Source organism: Typopeltis vanoorti, chromosome 2 (genome assembly GCF_054136105.1).
Source record: "Typopeltis vanoorti isolate ZY-2024b chromosome 2, IOZ_Tvanoo_1.0, whole genome shotgun sequence".
Lineage (NCBI taxonomy): Eukaryota > Metazoa > Arthropoda > Arachnida > Uropygi > Thelyphonidae > Typopeltis > Typopeltis vanoorti.
Genome location: NC_143550.1, coordinates 57,369,080 through 57,389,049, shown reverse-complemented (window position 1 = coordinate 57,389,049; position 19,970 = coordinate 57,369,080). Strand labels below are relative to the sequence as shown.

Here is a 19,970-nt window from a genome sequence, read left to right as displayed (position 1 = left end):
TCACATCAGATACCCATGCAACTCTACAACCTACCAAGAAATTTAAAACACGTAGATAACTACAGAACATTAAAACACGAACTCTGGGAAATATACCAACAAAGTTAAATATACCATTAACACTAATATACACATCACAAATCACCAGCATCAAATGCCTACATCCCATACCCAAATAGTAGCAACAACATAAATAGTGAAGGCTAAATCCCACCCTCTTCATAAAAGCTAACCCAAGCTTCGAAGTAGGTGGGATTAACTTGCCTCACTCATCTACAAGTAATCCTTATAAACAAATGCAGAAATTTGTTTGTATAATCACTCTTTCTCAAACTTTGAAATAAATAAAAATAATTAAATAAATAAATTATACAAAAAATTCTGTATAATCTTCATTGTTAATATTAGAAGACATGTGTTGTAAATACATAATATAAAGGCAAAAAAGTATTATTAAAAATTTTAATTGAAATCCAATGTAGAAATTGCAGCACTTTGTGCTGAACTTTATAAAATTATAAGGTGCAATGTCACACAAGATGTTTATTGTATGTATAAATATTTTAGCAATCAATAAATTATCATTATTGTTAAAAATATTATTATTAAAAAATTCTTTGAAAAAATTATTATTATTATTATTATTATTATTATTATTATTATTATTATTATTATCATCATCATCATCATCATTATTATTATTTTTAAGAGTAAAAAAAAAAAGAATTTTTTTCCCAATTTTTAAAGCGTTTATTTTGCTGTTAGTTTATTTTATTTATTTTTTTATATCAGTTTAATTGCTATTTGGAAGTTGTAGTCTGCAGGAGGGCATTATCTAAACTTTGATGTGTGCGCAACGTTGCAACTAAGAAAACATACGATAGGAATTATGGGATAGAAGTTGAAATCTTACATGAGTGCCCGGATTTTTAAAAATGTGAGTTATGTTTTGTAGGTAAAGTTTTGAAGAATTCCTATGCATATATATTTTGTTTAGTACATATACCTCTTCTTGAATTGAATGCGGAATATCAGACGAAAGAAAAAAAATGCTCTCCAGAGTTATGTTATGCATAACTGTGCATATATATATACTGCATATGTAATTTATTTATAGCATTGCAATTTCGAACATGGCATGGATTTCAATGAAATAAATGTTAAGTTGAAATTTCCACGGTGGTTGTACTGTTTCTTGTATATGGTGACACCATATACTATAACGTGGTCAGCGGCGTTGAAATAGAAGATATTGTAAACAGTGCTTGTACGGATGTTAAATATGTGTGACATATAATTATTGGGTTCTCCTGTTGTATATTTTGCAGCGACAAAACTTGACTAGAAAAATTTAAAGATCACTTTTAACTATTGTTCATCTGCACTCTACTGTTCAGCATTACTATTCAGAATTGTTTAATATATAACTGATGTTTACTGGCCATATAAAATTGGAAGGTATGTTTTATGTACTGTATTATTATTAAATATTGATTTTGATTCATTAGTTCTTTAAAATCTGAGGGTCTTTCATGTTTTAGCTTGCTGAATAAAATAATGCACATTTTCATGTTATTACTTAATCGCGCTTTATTTTACGTATAGAATTTTATGGAGAAGAAAAATTATAGCAGATTATTATGTCATTTGTTTCGATACACATAAAAAAGGGGGAGGTTACATATCACACTTAAATAACAGTAGAAATGCATTTATATATATATTATAGTATTTCCCTTCTAATATTGTTGGTGATCCGAAACTAAATAAGTAGCAGAGCAACTGCATTTTTTTTTCTGAGGTAGGTATAAAATATGAATCAGATTTTTAAATTAAATCATAAACAAAAATTCAGTTTATTTCTAACTGCTAGTGACAGTACTGCTCTGGGACTTTTTTGTGAGCTTTTTTTTGTTTAAAAATCTGTTATTACCTAGGTAGGAATCATTTCTGCAATAATTAATAATGTAGATTGTCACAGGTAATCATCTGTGATAAAAATATGAACAGGATTGCTACAAACTTTTTTGATGTCAACAATGAATATTCAGTTGCAGAAAAATTTACTTTTCTGAAGCGTATTGCTAGTGCATATTATCCAGAATGATGTTTTTTCGTAAATATGTCGTGATCAGTATTTATTTGTGGTAATTGTCATTTTGGAAAATGAAAATTTCTTTGTAATGAACGTTTGCATCATCTCCACCAATCATTGTAAATAAGGAATCCAGATCTGAACAGCAGACAATCCATGACAGCATATCAAAGCCATATGCAAAGCTGTTATCACTTACATATCTGGTCAGTGTTCTCATTAACACAATCAGAATTCTCTGTCTGTTGCACGTTCACACACATACAGTTGCTGGACTTCAATCGACTGTTTGCCGATTTGTTGGAATTCCCCCCCCCCCCATACACTTTCAAGCTGCTCTCATTAATGCCGTTGATAATGTTTGAAGGCTTAGTTATCAGAATGCACAAATTTACAGTTTTGGCCCATTGAGGCTTTAATCTGAGTTCAGAAATATTCAAATTAGACTGAGGCATTGCATTTAGCATATTATTCTTATTATTATTTTAGCATCTTTATCAAACTGGTTCTTTTAAAATGCTAACATAATGCACAGTACATGATGAAGAGTAGGAATATCTCAGTCTCTCTGGACAAGGCTCACTAGCCTAGTGATTATTAGTGTATCTGCTTTCCCTCCATGAACGTTTGTGATTTTCTCACTAATTCATAAGTGCATGCATATATAAAAATATATTATTATTGTTATTATTACGTGACACCTCCAGGTAGTCCAAAGACTCATCGAGGGAGGGCACCCACTCTACAACTCTGTCTCCATCACTCAATCCACCAACTACAGCGAACTGCACCATTTACACCAACGCCATCTACTGCCCACCACCACCACTAGCATTTTCACAGACAATCACAAAAATCCCTGCCCATGGTGGGATTCAAACCCACAGCCTTTTGGCTGGAAAGCGGATATGCTAACCACTTGAGAGAGTGGCTGCACTCTCTCAAGATGGTTATGTTTACTGCTCCCAAATGGTTATGTTTCCATGGAAGAAATACCCCTCCTCCCCTTGCATTAGGATAGGCCTTCACCCAACAGTGAAATTCTGCATTGATCATCATATACTCAACAAATATACTTGCACAAGCAGATTTTGCTTGCTGGCAGATAGCTGCAAACTGGACAAAATAGAATCATTTTTATTTAATAAAAAATAACTTTCTAAACAAAATCTTTTTAACTTTAAGAAAACACTAATACAGTACTACCAGTCACTTTATGGAACTCCAGTGACTTAATGGGATATATGATTTAAAAAAGAAATAAAATCTTGGATGAATGTATGTTTTGTGTAACAAGTTGGATTTTCGTAATACATATGATTTAAAAAAAAATCTTGGATGAATGTGTTTTGTGTAACAAGTAGAATTTTCATAATTTGGGGTTTTTTTTCACTTGAAAGTAAGTTAGACATGATCTTATACAGAGGTAGCAGGTTTCATCCTGCTGGTAAATTAGCCAGAATGCATGCAATTTACAGTCCAAAAATACTATTAGTAGGCAGTAGATGGCTTTTTTTTTTTGTGTGTGTGTGTGTGTAGATGGAAGATTAAGTAGTGTAGATAGTGGGTTGTATGGAGTGCCCTTCTGCAGTGAATCCTTGGCTTTCTTGGAGTTATGTCATAATAATGTGATATATAATATAGTTTTGTCTGAGGAAGATATGTAATGTTTCTGCAGCCAAAAATGTGTTCTGTTTATCATTCAAGTGTAGATTTGTTGTGTGATGTACATTACCATTTTCAAATGTTCTGTATTTGAGGTCCATGCACTTTTTTCATTTTTTTCCGAGTTAAAAAGGCAATCACTGTTTATGGTGTATTTATGCATTATGCATAGATACATCATAAACCCACTTTATTTCTTCCTGTATGTGTGTGTATTTATATATATATATATATATATATATATATATATATAAGTTGACTATGACAGATGTTTGAATGTGGTAACAGTAGACTACTTAGGTAGCAGAGTAGCTGATGATTGTTTCATTAAGTGTGGTTCCACTCTATGATACACATTACTATTTTCAGATGTAAATGGTAATGTGCATCATACAATGGACATTACCTTTTTCAAATATATACACCATGTCAGCCCTTGACTTATTACCACTTATATTTGGATGGCCATCCCATTAATGCTTGCACTAAATATACCTCACTCCTGTAACACATAGACTACAGTGTTATTGCTGCCTTCAAGGCATATAATTTAAATCTAAAGAATCAAAAAAAAAATTTAATTAATTCTATAAGTATCATCCTTTTATTTCTACATGTATTTTTCATCTTTAACCATTTATATTTTTCGTCTTTCACAGTTTATCGTTTTGTTTTTAAATATAACTCATTCTTTTAAATGGTTCTTCAGTTCTTAGGATATTTAATCTTATTTATTGGCTCAGTTAACTTAAATAACAGTGTTGTATATACAGAAATGTTTTGTAAAGATAGTAAAAGTACAAAGGATTGCATTTCTACCTGAAGTATAATTTCAAGATATGTTTTCATCTAAAATATGTCTTCCCCATCTCTTGTTTTATATAATGATGGGTGCCAGTATGCATCATTGATTGCAGGAAAAGTTGAAAATAATTAAATCTATTCTGCATCAGTGTGTCACTGTTAAAGGTGCCAGTATGCCATACTGTTGCATATAATTATAATTTAAGTATAATATATCTTACCTGGTGCTTGTTTTATAAAACAGTAGGTGCTGGTATGCATCCATTATGGAAGGAAAAGTTAAATTAAAACTATTCTGCATCAGTGTGTCACTATCAATAAAGGTACTAGTATGACCTATTTTTGAATTAAATGTACATTTTATAGTTGTCTCTATCACTAAACTATAGGATCTAAACCAATGAGTTCAAAACTTAAGAGGTGCTCCTAAATACAGTAAGCTTGCTATTATATTATACTGACTAGTAAACAGAGAAGCTTCATGAACAAATTTCCAAATTATTATATTGTCTAAATAATATAAGTTAATTTTACTTGGATACCTTTGGAAGGAATATAACATCCCGCATTATACAGAGAATGCAGATGCAGCATGAAGTGAAATGACAGTAGAATGTATGAATAGTGTTTAGAAGAATCTGCTGAAAATACATGCTCATACATTCACAAGATTTGATAAACACTTAAAAGAGACTAATGACAAGATAGATCAAAAGAGTTGGAGGTTGATAATGAAGATGTAGGGTTGGTGGAAGCTGTGGAAGAAGAGCTCTCAAACAAAGACTTTATAGTCTTTATTTCTTGAAAGTTGCTGAAACAAAAAAAAAGAAAAAAAAAAGAAAATTATCAAAAGATGTCAATTCCCTGAAATATTTACACTGAAAAATTTGGCAGAGGCATTTGCCTTTGTTAATAATGGCATGTTAGTTTGAGGAAATTAACCCAACATGAAAAGATTTACTCATATAGACAGAAAGAAAAAATTATGCAGAAAAGACAAGGCAAATTGTAGACTGAGTTGGCTGTAATACATATACTATCTACCAATAATTATCCAGATACCCCTGTTATTTGAAGTTATGGTATATTCCAGGTTTATTATTATTATTACATAACACCTCCATTTATAACATAAAAACCAGAGTACAGAGAGCAGGAAGTAGTATTTCATCGTAGTAGTTGAATACATGTGGTATGGTAACACGATGTGAACCCAGTGACTTTAAGAGAGGTGTCATTGTGGGCTGTCACATTAGTGGCATGCCATTGCCGCTCAACTGGAGCATCCAAAATAAATGGATGGAACACGTTGAAAGAATGAAAACAGAAAGATTACCAAAACAAGTATTAAATTACAAACCATCAGGAAAAAGAAAACCAGGACGTCCTGTAAAGAGATTTAACAGTGACTTCTAAGGCTGGAACAGGCCACTCTGGGACTAAATTCTTGAATAGCAAGATGATGATTTTTAATGACTGCACTTGTATGAAGTTGGTCAAATGATCTTGATAAACAAGAATAAATTTGAAACCTTGATCTTCTTGGGACGGCATGTCACAAGTTGACATCGACTAATCATTTCATTATAAATCTTTTGTTAAACTATTAATCCTTTTTCAAGAACATTTAATTTTTTTTGGCGAGCCTCACATAAATTCAAATAAAGCATTTGAATTTAAAGCATCTGCAGTCATATTTTTGTGTTTCTTATTAATTTCTTTCATCGTTCTCTTTCTTCCTCTGTGTCCAGTAGAGAGAGAGAGAGAGAGAGAGATGTCTCATGTAAGATATCATCATCATCATGCTTGTCAAGGATATAGACCTAGAGTGGCCTGTTCTGGCCTTAGAAGTCATCATTGAATCTCTTAAGAGGAGAGATTTATTAAGAGAGATCCATTTATGTTTATATTTTTTTCTTTCAGGGAACCTTGTAACCTCTAGAGAGCGTGTGTCCTGGGTAGTGGTTCGAATATATTGAATAGGGACTTGTGAACCAACAGGGCCATAAGGGGCAATCTTGATTGTAAGTGGTGGCACTCCCATGGTCCCCTAGCTGAATCTATTCTCTTCTTCCTCTGCTTTGAGGAAGATCCACTCACTTTAATCTTTCCTATAAGGCCATATCAGCCAACTCTGCTTATTTTATGACTCTTATGCTATTAGAGTACTCAAGGGCTATGGGTCTTTCCATTTCTGGCCTATATTTATGTCCCCCTCTATAATCTACTCTTTCCCTTTTAGTATACCCTATTCCTCCTATGGGTTTAAATTTAGAAGAAGGCTAGTTCAGAAGCCTTAAGGAAGCAGTCCTACCACTGGACTATCCATCACCGGGCTAGTCACCTGACATGGAGAAAATTAATCTACTTTTAAGCAACAGAGAAAGGTAATCATGTAGGATATTGAAAAGTTTATCCATGGTGACATAATATTTTATAGCTGAAATATTCGAAATTGGATAAATGAGTTTTTCATTATTTCCTACTTTGATGACATCAAATGATTTTAATTTTTGATAATCCATGCCATTTTTCCTTTTTTTTTTTAAAGTTATCTCTGTTATTTGTTCAAAATACCTTTTGATGGGAAACCAGTATTCAAAGCCTTTTCTGAGATTAGTGGCTAGCTTTGCATTAAATTGCTGTTTATTAGTTAATTGTTCATTAGTTAAATCCCTTTTGAAAGATACACTAAAAATGATAATCCGTAATACAACAGTTGCAATAATTTCATTCATTGAATAACACTCTCTTCACAGTTCTGTTGCTTATGGGATAAAGTTATGTTACATATGCATGACATAATCGTGGCATCATGTGATCAAAACATTTGTTAATTAAAGTAACTGTTTACTATTGGAGAATACATATAATGACCAGCGATTTTGATAAATTCACAAATATTAACCATATTCCCCAATATCATTGGTTATAATTGAACCCTTCGTTCCAACTCTTGGTAAATTTTGTAGCTACAAAGTGTTTCTGGTGAAGTTTTTACAGGCTAGTTCACCATTGCTTTCTCCCAACCCCCAATTTTATCCTGGCTTGGGACTGGCATATAGCTGACAAACCAGGCCTATGGCTGGGTCGTAAGTATTTATAGCTGTAAATCTGCATGTTCACAGGGCTAGTTTTCCTGTTCTGGTGGGCGAAAAACCCGAGTTTCTGGGTGAAAAACCTCTACCTCCATGTGAGACTGACTAACTTACCTTTAGTCAAAAGAGACCAGATAACAGTTTCTCATGACATGGATGGGAATCGAACCCAGGTCTTTCCGACCGAAGGCTTCATCTATACCGATGAGCTATGGAGGCTCTATTCCCCAATATATTTAGTGATTATGCCTAATCTCGTATTTATCAAATTGTCCATAGCAGATACACATTACTACTTTCAAATATACATTTGTGTGTGTGTGTGTGTGTGTTATTTTATTTTTTTTGTCCAGTTCAACAAACTGTTCAGTATTTTAGCACAAGCTAAAGGGCTGGTGTTATAAATAAAAGTTATTGTAGGTATAAAAGCAGAAGAAAGAATATTAAAAGAGAGTTAATCATAGTGCATTTAATGGAATTGGAATAAAAATTATGATGGTCAATCATTTGACTAACATTTTTAATACTTTTGTCAGAGTTTGTTGAAACTGTTGTTTCAAATGGCACCTAGTTATTGACTTTGCTTTTAAGTATATTGCAAGTGTTTATTAAAAGATGATGGTTACCATAACATAAGCTTTCCAGTTTCTTTTCATGCTTCCCATTAGGCCCTCAGTCATATTAGTACCTCCTATTAATGCTTTAGAAATTGGTAAATATATTATTATTCCATCTGAATAGTTAGGAAATAGTATGCCAACCTGACAAGTCATGTATAGCATGGCATTTTCTTTGACCAAATTAAAAATATGTCTAGTGAGGATGTGCACATCTGTGGTAATCGGTGCATAGTACTTAATAGTATTAAATAATCAGGTAAGCATAGAGCTTAAAGGACACCATGGACATGTTAGTGATTTATTACTTAGTTATTTTATTATTTATTATTATTATTATTTTTTTTTTTTTTTCAAAAGAGGTATTTATTCTTACTCGACACTGGTATGAAGACTTGTTGTTGGAGGTCACTCTAGATTTACAATAGTTATAGTTTTATCATGTATATACATAATGTCGTAATAATTAAGAAGAGATATTTTGGGGTGAGAAACATCACTGTAGTGCAGTCAGAAGAATGACATGCTGTTTTGGTTGGAATGCTTTGTATTCAGAGCCAGTCAAGGACACATTGAACATGTTTTTGGAGACTTTTTTTTTTTCAGCATCTGAGTTATCTAGTCTCAGAAGATTGTCTTTCCCTACCTATCCAGAAATTCAAATATTTTTAAAATTTGTGGATAAGTAGTGTCTGCTTTAATTGAAAGCAGTTAAAGGTATGTGCAATAAACAATATATGAGCCTTTACAGCTCAGTCAGTTTCAATGATGTCCTTTGGTTGAAAAGATCTGGGTTCAAATTCCATCTAGGTTGTAAAGAATGTTTATCAGGGTTTTTCAGAGGTGGGTTAGCCAGTCTCATACAGAGGTAGCAGGGTTTTTTTCTCTTGGTTACTCAGGATGTTCATCTTGCAAACTGGCTAGAATGACACATGCTGTTGACAGTCATAATATGCTATGATAGATAGGATTAATTAGGTTTCAATGGATTACTTGGCTATGACAATCATTGAGTATAATGCACAAGGGAAAATGGGAACAAAAAACAACATGAATATTATTATACATTATCCGTTGATAGCAACTTCATTAGTTTTTATAGGCTTTTTATATCTAGTCTTCCCCCCTCCCCAACTCAAGGGTACAATAAAGCTGTTCATCAGGCCACAGCCAACATACACTGGGTTAGCTTTGCATTAGGAATACCCACCTAATAATGCATTGTCCCTCTCTGTGCAATCGTGGCAGATGCCTAGGAACAGATACTACAAGGTGTCAAACATTTTCCATGCATGACTCAACCCATGTCCACTTCAGAAACTCTTGTCAGTTCATGCATGGAGGAGGAGGATCAGCAGTTCTCACACTCCGTTTTAGCATATCTCACATATGTTCAATTGGGTTACAATCAGGGCAGTTTCGGGGCCAAAGTAATGTGGTGAATTCATTATCGTGTTCCTCCAACATCAGTAGTTGTATTAGCCCAATGACAAGATACATTGTCCTTTTGAAAATGGCACTGTGAACAGGGTAGACCTCCTGCAGATATGGATGGAGATGGTCAGTTAACAGGTCCCTGTAGCATTTACCATTCAGTGTTCATGGGATGATAACCAATGGACCTAGGGCATGCCTGGAAAAAGCTCCCCAAACTATAACACCACCTCCACTGACCTGTTGAACCCCAACTGTGCAACCAGGGGACAGGGCTTCATGCTGTTTATGCCAAACCTGGCCATCGACACGATGCAGCAGGAAATGGGACTCGTCACTCCAGATGACCTTCCATCTGTCGAGAGGTCCATTGCCAATGTTCCTTGCCCATCTGTGGCATTTTTTGCAATGCCTAGCTGTCGTCATGGGTACCTTTTATTGGTCTCCAGCTGTGGAACACCAGGCGAAGCAAGGTATGGTGGTGTGGAAATGGGTCGAACTGCTCCACTGGTGGGTGAGCTGTTTGACTATTGCACATTGTTGCTGAGATACCAATTGTGACACCTGATGCTCACCTCTAGGATCAACCATGCATGGCTGACCACTATGAGTCCTTCTGCTATATGTCTGTTCATGGTTAATGCAGTCCTAATACACCCTTGATACAGCAGTATGGGAACAACCAACAAGTGCAGTTGTTTCTGAAATATTGGTATTTGCTCTCTGGGTCGCAACTATCTGCATGTGGTCAAATTGGCTTATGTTGCCATGTTTCCCCATTGCTGGCAAAAATTTACTGAGTGCATACAGAGGATAGCTGTGCCCATTTATAGCAGCCGCACATGACATTGATATCACGTGGTGCTTCATTATTGTGCCAAAAATGTTAATTGTGGAGGGGGGGGGCATTCCTAATACAAAGCTAACTCAGTGTATATTGCATGGGACTAAACTTCTTGGAATCCATGAAGCAACTTCCCAATTAGCTAGCAAATAGCTTTCCAGATCATGTTTGAAGGGGAACCAAATATTGGGTTAAAACTGAAAAGAGTGAGTATTGTGTAATGAGACTACATGCTCCTATTCTATAACACTTCCCTCTAGTACCACGAAAAAGTCAAACTAAATAATTACTGTATTGTATGCCTACACATCATAGAACTGAGTCTGGCAATGTGCCAAGAATAGTCATTTCATGCCGAAGGGGAGAAAGAAATAAAGGATGTACCAATTGGTCACCAGCATGCTAGTTACCACTTTAAGAACTAGAATTTTCATAAAAGAAAAGCTAATTTTCTGACATATAATAATAAACACTCATCCTACGAAACACATTGATTATCCTAATATCGGAATGGATTCTTCTTCTTTTTCCATGCACAGAAGTGTTGAAGGGTCTCGCATCTGTGGGCATAGAGTAACATCGCAGACTTTATTTTTTTAAACTTTCCAAAAAACAAATGAACGAAAGAACAGACATAAAAAAACAAAAAGCTTCATCTATATCATAGGTGGCCAACAGCAGGCCCGCAGGCCACATGCGGCCTGCAATGCGATTTTGTGCGGCCTGTAGCAGGATAAAAACTATATTAAATTATATGTATTATCAATTTAGCTATTAGTTTAGCTGTTGTATTAAAAACAATTTATATTCTCAACATGGAATCAAAATTGCTTTAAAAAGATTACTCAATTTATAAAATCTACTGCTTCTCTGTGTGAGTTGTAATAGTGGGAGTGGCAGATTTCTATGCACTCCAGAGTAACGCATCATTAAAAGTCACTTGCTCTGCTCTGGTTACAGTGATCAGTTTCAAGTATTTTATATTGTTCTTCCAGTAGTAGAATGATTTAACAAATATAGTAATTCAATACATATCACTATTGCCTTGAAAAAATGCAGAGTTTTATTTAAGTTCTATCTCAAAGTGTGCGGCCCGTGACACTACCACTCATCATATTTTGGCCCTCGCATAGAATGAAGTTGGCCACACCTGATCTATATGATCAACATTCATGCTCCAAACATAAGTACAAATGGCATAAATTATTAATCAGTCACCATAAGGTACTTAGGCATTTGTTTCAGAGAATGCCAAAACTTGAATCCCTTCTTTTTGATCTCTTTTTGGCTTAAAATTTTCTTGTTCCTCCCAGTTTGTAATCTAAATTCTGATAATCACTTTGACATCTTTGATATTTTATTTCTGTAGCTGGATTTCTTGTTGTCCATCTATCCAAATAGTGAAGGTATCTTTCTTGGGGACTTAGTGTTCACAGTTCCAATCAACTTTCCATTTCCAGTTTTACTCATCACGCTTGAAGAATTGCTGAAATAATTACTGTTAGCACTTTAATGCAAATTGTCCCCTGAATACAAGATAATCCTCAACATCCTATTAACCAACTATTTTTAGATATAGTGTAGAAAATGTTATTTATTGAAACTATAACTTTGTTTAGTCCTTCATAGATTATACTTCCATTGGTCACTCTCGGCCTCCTGTTCTTTGGCACTGCTTTATTACCAAATGATGGACAGATTACTGTTTTCTCTCTCCTGATCCAAACTCTTAATCTGACAAAATTACTGAAATTTTTCTGGAATGAAGGCCTTTCTCATATTCCAATCAGAATTATTGCTTATTCGAAGCCTGTATTTTCTATGAAGTTTGCCAATGGAATCCGAGAAAAAAATGTTCAGCATGTCATTAGTATTTCAGACAAAAACACTCATCCTACACCGCAACGTAACAAATTCAGATCTGACTTTTGAAAGTTGTCACATACATAAAACTTGGCTCGTGCCCACCTGCTTTCTAGTCCTTTGTTAAGGCCATTAGAAATTACTTTTTCCCCTCCATTCTTCTACTTTTTTTGTGATACCATTGTAAAATTACCATTCAAAAATGGCTTCCCAGCATTAATCTCCTCTTTCATTTCACTTTTCTGTTCTCATAGATTACCTGAGGAGATCACGAGAACAGAAAAGTAGAAGCCATGGCATGCTTCCTTTGGTCTTCTGCTGGAAGACATCAGCATTATCTTGAATATTCTGGATACCAAAAGGTCTTTTGAATCTGATAGTACCTTCCATTGTGCTTAAAACTTGTCAGAACTAACATCATCTTGTATCATTCATCTCCAGAACTTCTCCACTCATCTGGTATCTGCCCACCTTACAACATGAAGCAAGCCTATTATATTCAGTCCATTCAAAAAGGAAAAAAAAAGAAAGAAAGAAAGAGATAAAAGTCATCCATTAAATGTTCTCTAGTTGGGCTTAGCTAAGTTCTTTCAAAAATAATGATGGTCATTGACAGTGACCTTTTTTCTATCATCATCTGGAGACCTGCCATTTAATTATCAAACATCAGTATGGATTCAACTGCTTTGATCTATAGCTGATTTTCTAATTATCATTACCCCACCTTTGGACGCAAGTCATAGAAGAAGTAAGAGAAAAGTCAAGTGACTGCTCTTGATATTTTTAGGGCATTTGAACAACTCTGGCTTAGCTAACTGCTATCTTATTTTCTGTTTTCTAACCTTTGTAGTTGGATGGCCCATCTCCTCTCTATTCACTTAACTGAGTTCATGCTTCTCATCTCAGGCTTTCCTATCAGTGTAGGGTACTACACAGTTCTGTACTTTCATCCACCCTCTTCTTCCTGTATATAAATGACCTCTCATTGAATTCAAATCCTGTCTGCACTGATGAAATTACACTCCATTCCTCCTCTTCATTTGACAAATCTGCCTAAACATTCCAAGCTTCATGTTTTCTATAGTGTCTTAAACACTACTCTCCTTTCCATTTATTAAATGAGGTAAGGACAACCTTGTCGATGCATTCCTGTTTTCTTTCTTGCAAGAAAGATTCTCTCTTCACCTGTGCTTACCTTTGATAATGTCCAAATAAAATTTTTTTTTTTTTTGCTGACCTCTGCTCTTTCCTAGCACGAGGATATCCTTAGCTTCCTCCTTCAAGCTCCAGAAAAAAGGACTTGTCCATTTCCTTAGAATACTGTTCTTACATTTGGGTAAGAACTTAAATACACCATAAATGTCCATAGAAACTTATGATGTTATTTAGAAAAGAGTAGCCTGGCCTAATTGGTGACCCCCCCCCCCTCTCTCTCTCTCTCTCAAACTGCAATCATAGACATTCTGTTTTTGCTCCCTCTGTAGGTAGTTGCATGTGTACTGCTTTGTTGAACTTTCTTCTTTTAATCTTCCACTTTCCTCCAAGCTTGTTAAAAATGCAAGCAGCTAGGGCTATACTTTATCCCAAATCTGTCTTCAAACATATTGAACCAACTCCTGATCTTCTTCTGTCCTCTGGAACAGCTTCCACACAACCTTCAGCTGTTAAGAATGCTAGTATGTTCCCAAGTAGAGCCATCACAGAAGTCGTGAATTCATTGATCCTTTTGGATCACATAGTGAGATTTAGAGTGATCTGGAGATCAAACCAATGGAATGTGTTCCAGACATTTGCTAAGAGGTCACCCTCACTCTACCATGGAGCATGAAGACAGATTTTTGGTTATTATGGCATGTCAATTACAAAATGTAATTGACATGCCATGACAGGTCAAGACTGGTTTTGACCTCAATAAATGTTAAATCCAGTCTGGGTAGTGACTTTTCTCGTAATGCATATACACCTGAAAGGATGTGAGCTTTACATTATGGAATAAGATACTAAGAAATTAATGTGAAGTCTTTAGCCTCCATACCAGTAACCTAGTCATGAAGATACACCGATGTCCGAAAGCTAAGGACAGACTACATTTTTGCTTGTATATGAAAAATTTTTCATTACTACAGCCAGATATGGACATAAATTTATTGCCAGCATACTAATAAATTATATTACACAAAAAAAAGTTATAAATTTCTTATAAATTAAATTGTATTGTTTTTGGCAAAAGTTGCAAATTTCCTAAGGACATAGTTAAGGAATTAATGTACAACTTACAGAAAACTATGCGGAGAGACATTTCAGTATGGAATATGTCCTCCTTGAAACTGCAATGCAGCTCTCGCAACATCGTACCATTCTTAGCATCATATGATTTAGTTCTTGAAGAAAACTGCCCACTCTTCTTTCAGAACAAGGATAAGGCCTTGTTTCTTTACTGGAGAGGAATTTTGAGCAGCAATGCATCTTCGTATTATGTCCCAAATGTGTTCTATGGGGTTGAGATCTGAGGGGTATGCTGGCTACTGAATTCATTTAATATCCTCGGTCTCCAGAAGTATCTCCACTGTATGTGCATGATGTGATATGGCGTTGTCAACCATAAATATGAATTCTTTGCCTACAGCGCCACAGAACAATCGAATATGACGTTGAAGAACTTTGTTGCAGTATTGTTCACCAGTTATAATCCCTTTTTTCCCAGCACTTGTATCTTGTTGTGTCCATTGGTGTGGGGGAGGCATTAAGTATAATGCCTCCCCCACACCATGACCCCAGCACCACCTTATCTATCCCTTTCAAGAATATTTTTGCAATGGTAAGCAGTACCACTTTAATGCCAAATCAAGTGTTGTCTAGAATCTTAGGAAAGACTAAAACAACTCTCATCTGTAAAGAGTATATTAGCCCATTGGTGTCTTTTCCAATTTTCATGGATATAACTTCCTTCACAGGCCTTCGGGCATGTAGGCCTACTTGTTGCAGACATCTTACCACAGTTTGTCGAGATATCCATGTACTTGTGCTTGAATGGAGCCGACTTGCAAGCTGACCTGCTGTGGTGTGTCAGTTATGTTTTGCTATTATAACCAAATATCTGTCTTCATGCTCCATGGTAGAGTGAGGGCAACCTCTTAGCAAATGTCTGGAACACATTCCATTCATTTGAAACGCTGCCCAGAGCCTGGATACAATGTTATGCTAGATTCCCAACTCTCTGGAAAGATCAGTAATTCTCTGACTTTCTTTCATGCTTTCCAATAATTCATTCCCGTGTGAAATCATCTAGATGATGTCTTGGAGACATTATGAGAGTTTGCTTCTGTCTTCCTTCACGAAAAGAGCTTTCTTCAAACACAATTTGTTTAGAGCAGCCTTTTGACTTTTATCCTGTTGAGTGTCACCGCGTGACCTATTTGCACATAGCTTGAAAATTTGAATGTGTACCTGTTTTTCTACTCAAAATAATCAGTTATACAAATTGCCACAAGCTGATTCGTCTGAATTTGCAATTGAAATCTTCAGAAATAGTGTTCATCCTTAGGTTTTGGTGTCCAAAACCTAAGGATGAACTTCATACAGTGTACTTCATACAAAAACTTGGTTCGCATACATACACTTGGATAAAGGATTAAACAAGAATATACTGTATTTTCCGGTGTATCAGACGCACCCAAGAAATTTAATACAATTTTCTGGAAAAAACCTAAAACCTGACACAAAATATCTCAACACGTCAACTCAATACTGATAAACATTGGTAACTGATTACTCGGATAAGATATTATGAAACTTGAATAGGGACTCCCTGTTCTTAGCCAATGACGCACTAGAAGTCACGTGAAGGTCACGCATCAATTTGATTGCACCATTAACCACCCACAAAGATCTTGGAACATAAAAGGGAGTGTGTATGACTTTGAAAAGAGGAAACAATCTTTATCTTCATTATATAAGATGCACCCCATTTTTAAGATGAATTTTTAAGGTAAAAAAGTGCGTCTTATACACCAGAAAATACGGTAATTTCTTAGCAAGTATAATTTACTTTATTGTCAAGTGAAAAAAATTTCTATAACTCTCTGTGATTCAGAGTATTTTAATAATAAGGTGATGATACACCATTTTGCTACTTCTGAGAAATATGACTTCTGCATTAATTCATTGTTGGTATGTTATGTCTCCCACTAATAATATTTATGTTTGTCTGAGAGTTGCCCATAGTGGAGGCAGGGATGATTCTCTCGTTCTCTGGCAGAGTAGGTCTTTGCGTTCTCTGGGCTTCTTTGTTGCCATGAAGAGCTGATGCTTTTGCCAGATTTTTGCATGCTGCATGGTGACAGACTTGGTTGTGGCTATTTGGGGATTGAGGCTCAGCTCATTGTTTTGCCAGGAATTAAGACTAGTGAGATTTTTGAGAAGTTTTGAATTATGTGAGAGTGGCCTTTTTTTAGGTCACTCATGACCTTTTTGGAATCCCGGAGATATTGAACCAGTGAAATCCTCAATAAAAATCGAAACAGGTCTGGATAGTGATTCTCCCCCCTCCCCAATCTCGCACACAATCTCCTTAATGCATATCATTATAATGCACATCCAAAGAGGAAGTGTGTTTTGCATTATTATTATTAAGAGAGACCTCTAGGAACTCAGAGACTGATTGACGGAGGCGATACTATTCGCACCAGCTGTCATACTTGTTCTTGAATTCATTCACGTTATTCTTGCACGCAGCATCTAATGGCAATCTATCCAATCACATACCACTCTGAGGGAAAAATCTAGTCCTCATCCCCCCCCCCCTCCCCATTCTTGACAGCATTCATTCTCATTGTCCAAGAATGCCTTTGCATCCTTTAGCCACCCTCCATAAAAGGAAAATCCATCTTGGAATCCTGTATGACCCTTTCAGAAGTTTGAAGTCTCAATTATGTCATCCCTCTTTCTCCTGTTTGCTAGTATCTGCAGTCTACAAATTCTCAATCTTTCTTCATAATCAGTATCCCACAATCCTTATATCATTTTTAACCTTTGCACTCTCTTCACTGTATCAGAATCACGACAGAAACCAGGAGACCAGACCTGCACACAGTAGTCCAAGTGAGATCTTATCATGACCTTGTAAGGGGCAAAATGACTTCCTTATCTTTACATGTCAAGGTTCATTTTAGCATTGCAATTATTCTCTCTGTTTTATGGCACTTCAACTTCCTAGTCTGATAAATTTCTTTTATCATAATCCAACCAATATAATATGACATTGGATATCTAATCACACCAAAGTGCATGACTTTATATTTACTAACATTGAACTGATAGCCATTTTCACATGCCCACAATTCCTATTCAAATCATTCTTCAAGTATTGCATATCAGCAACACTCCTGATTACCCTGCTTGTCTTTGCATTAGCAAATAGCTGTATTTCACATGTCAAATCCTCCCCGATGTCATTAGTGCACATATTAAATAACAATGGACCAAGGACTGATCCATTTAAGGTAACTAGTCACACACCACTTATAATCATATCGTTACCTTAAATCTTGCAGACTTGCATTTCTCATATACACATCACTTTGATATCTGTTAGTTATCAGATATCAAAGTGATGTGTATTCAAAGTGACTGGATTATAACTTATGCCAATAAGTTATAATCCAGTCCCATATTCTTCAATTTATGCAACAGTCGTTCATGCTGTATTCTGTCAAAAGGCTTATCAAAATCCAAAAGTATCATGGTATATCCATTCCCCTTGTCTTTAACATTATTTATAGAATGTGTGCAAGTTGCTCAAACATGACCTTCCCTTAGTAAACCCATGCTGTTCATTGCAAAGTATAGTTTCTCTGTCAACCCGTTTCTGTATGTGTAGGTCTAACCAACTTCTCCAAAATCTTCATCACCACTCCAGGGATACTGACAGGTTGATAATTGGATATGTCAATCTTTGCACTACCCTTGTGCAATGGGATTATACATTCTTTCCATGCATATGGAATCATCTCTGGTCTGAAACTCAAATGATATAGCCTGGTCAAAGGAATAACCACTTCAGCTGAACATTTTTTTAGCATCTGTGCTGATATCCCATCAGTCCCTATTGCAGAATTCTTATGCAGTTTGGGCAACTGGCTTCTCTTCATACAGTGAAGAGGTAGCCATGAGCTCAATGTTGCATACACCAAGTTGATAGCTTTTAGCAAAATATCCATTCATTAATTGAACAATCCCTTCTGCATTCAGCCACCCACTTACCATCTGCATTCGGTAGAGTTATTCTTTCTTTTACTTGCAACATAATGATAGAATTTTTTTAAGTTGTCTTTAGCTTATAGAGCCAGTTTCTTTTCATACTCAGACTTAGCTTTCCATACAACAGTTGTGATTCTTCTGGCTTGCTGCTTATAATTTTCATAACTGACATCATCCTTATGCACACAGTATTCCTTCCACGTCATGTTTTTTTTACAAATTTCTTGCTTAATTAGATTACGCATACACTTCACTCCTACTCTATTTATTCTTTGAACTCTAGGGACACGTTCTAATATTGCATCATTTAAGTATTTTTTAAACGCTTTGCATGCACTGCCGATATCCTTCCCATCCAGCAACTGATACCAAGTTGCAGAACCTAGCATACCCCTCACATGGTCATAATTTCCTTCTTTGTTGTTCAGAATGTAACCTCTTCTGAATGGAACATGCATACTGCATGATCAGTGTCGCCAGTCTGGTGCAGAATAGTTATATCTTTAACTGAACCCCCCCTTTCCCACGTGACACTATAATCAAATCTAACATTTTTTAATACTCTCTTCTTTGGTCTTTTCCTTATACTAGTGATATTTACAGTCCATTACAGTACTTATGTGCATTGTGATGTAGTTTGTGTTTTAGTTTGTATATATGTATACTTGATGACAGGCCCAGCTGGTGGCGTGTGCGAAGTGTGCAATATACACAGGCACGCAGAAGAAAAGGCACTTAAAAGATGTCAAAAAATATGAGATAGGAGTTTAAACGAACAACAAATGGTACAGAATGCTACATATAATTATGAATGTACGTCGTCTTCCATTCGGGCCCCATCAGATCTTCCCAGAAATGAACAAATAAATTCTGAAATTCTATCTTTGATCCGATTATATCACTGTAATTTTTGATTAAAATTTACAAAAATATACCTAAAATAGTTCTTTATTTTTTGACGTATCATAAATCAACTTATGATTAATTGTTGAGTTCCGTGTAAGGGCCATATCCTAATTTTAATCGGATGCAATTTTAGGGCCGGACCCTAAAAGCTGCCTTTTAGGGTCCAGCCTTTAAAGTCATCTTACTACTGATAACTCATTCTTCTCGACATTCGAGCCTGTTATATTAGCAGGCTGTTAGGGTGGCATCAGCGACACAAAATAATCGGCGAACTCTCGAGTCCAATGCGAAACATTCTTGTAAAATTCTCTTATTTATTTTCATTGAATCTTCAAAATTAATTTATTTATTAATGTAAAGAATATTTGAATAAATCTCTTAACTTT

General features: G+C 35.4%; 1 protein-coding gene across 4 annotated transcripts in view; it reads left to right on the top strand.

Annotated features, from left to right (window-relative positions):
- The first annotated feature begins 882 nt into the window (after positions 1-882).
- The window catches only part of LOC150109060 (uncharacterized), a 339,899-nt gene continuing 320,811 nt past the window's right edge, over positions 883-19,970 (top strand). For 3 of the 4 annotated variants that reach the window (XM_090405171.1, XM_090405179.1, XM_090405155.1), the window contains exon 1: positions 964-1,458. The gene's annotated coding sequence lies outside the window, so the exon portion shown is untranslated. Of the gene's footprint in view, positions 938-963; positions 1,459-19,970 lie in introns of those variants that run through there. The other variant, XM_090405164.1, reaches the window with a different exon arrangement.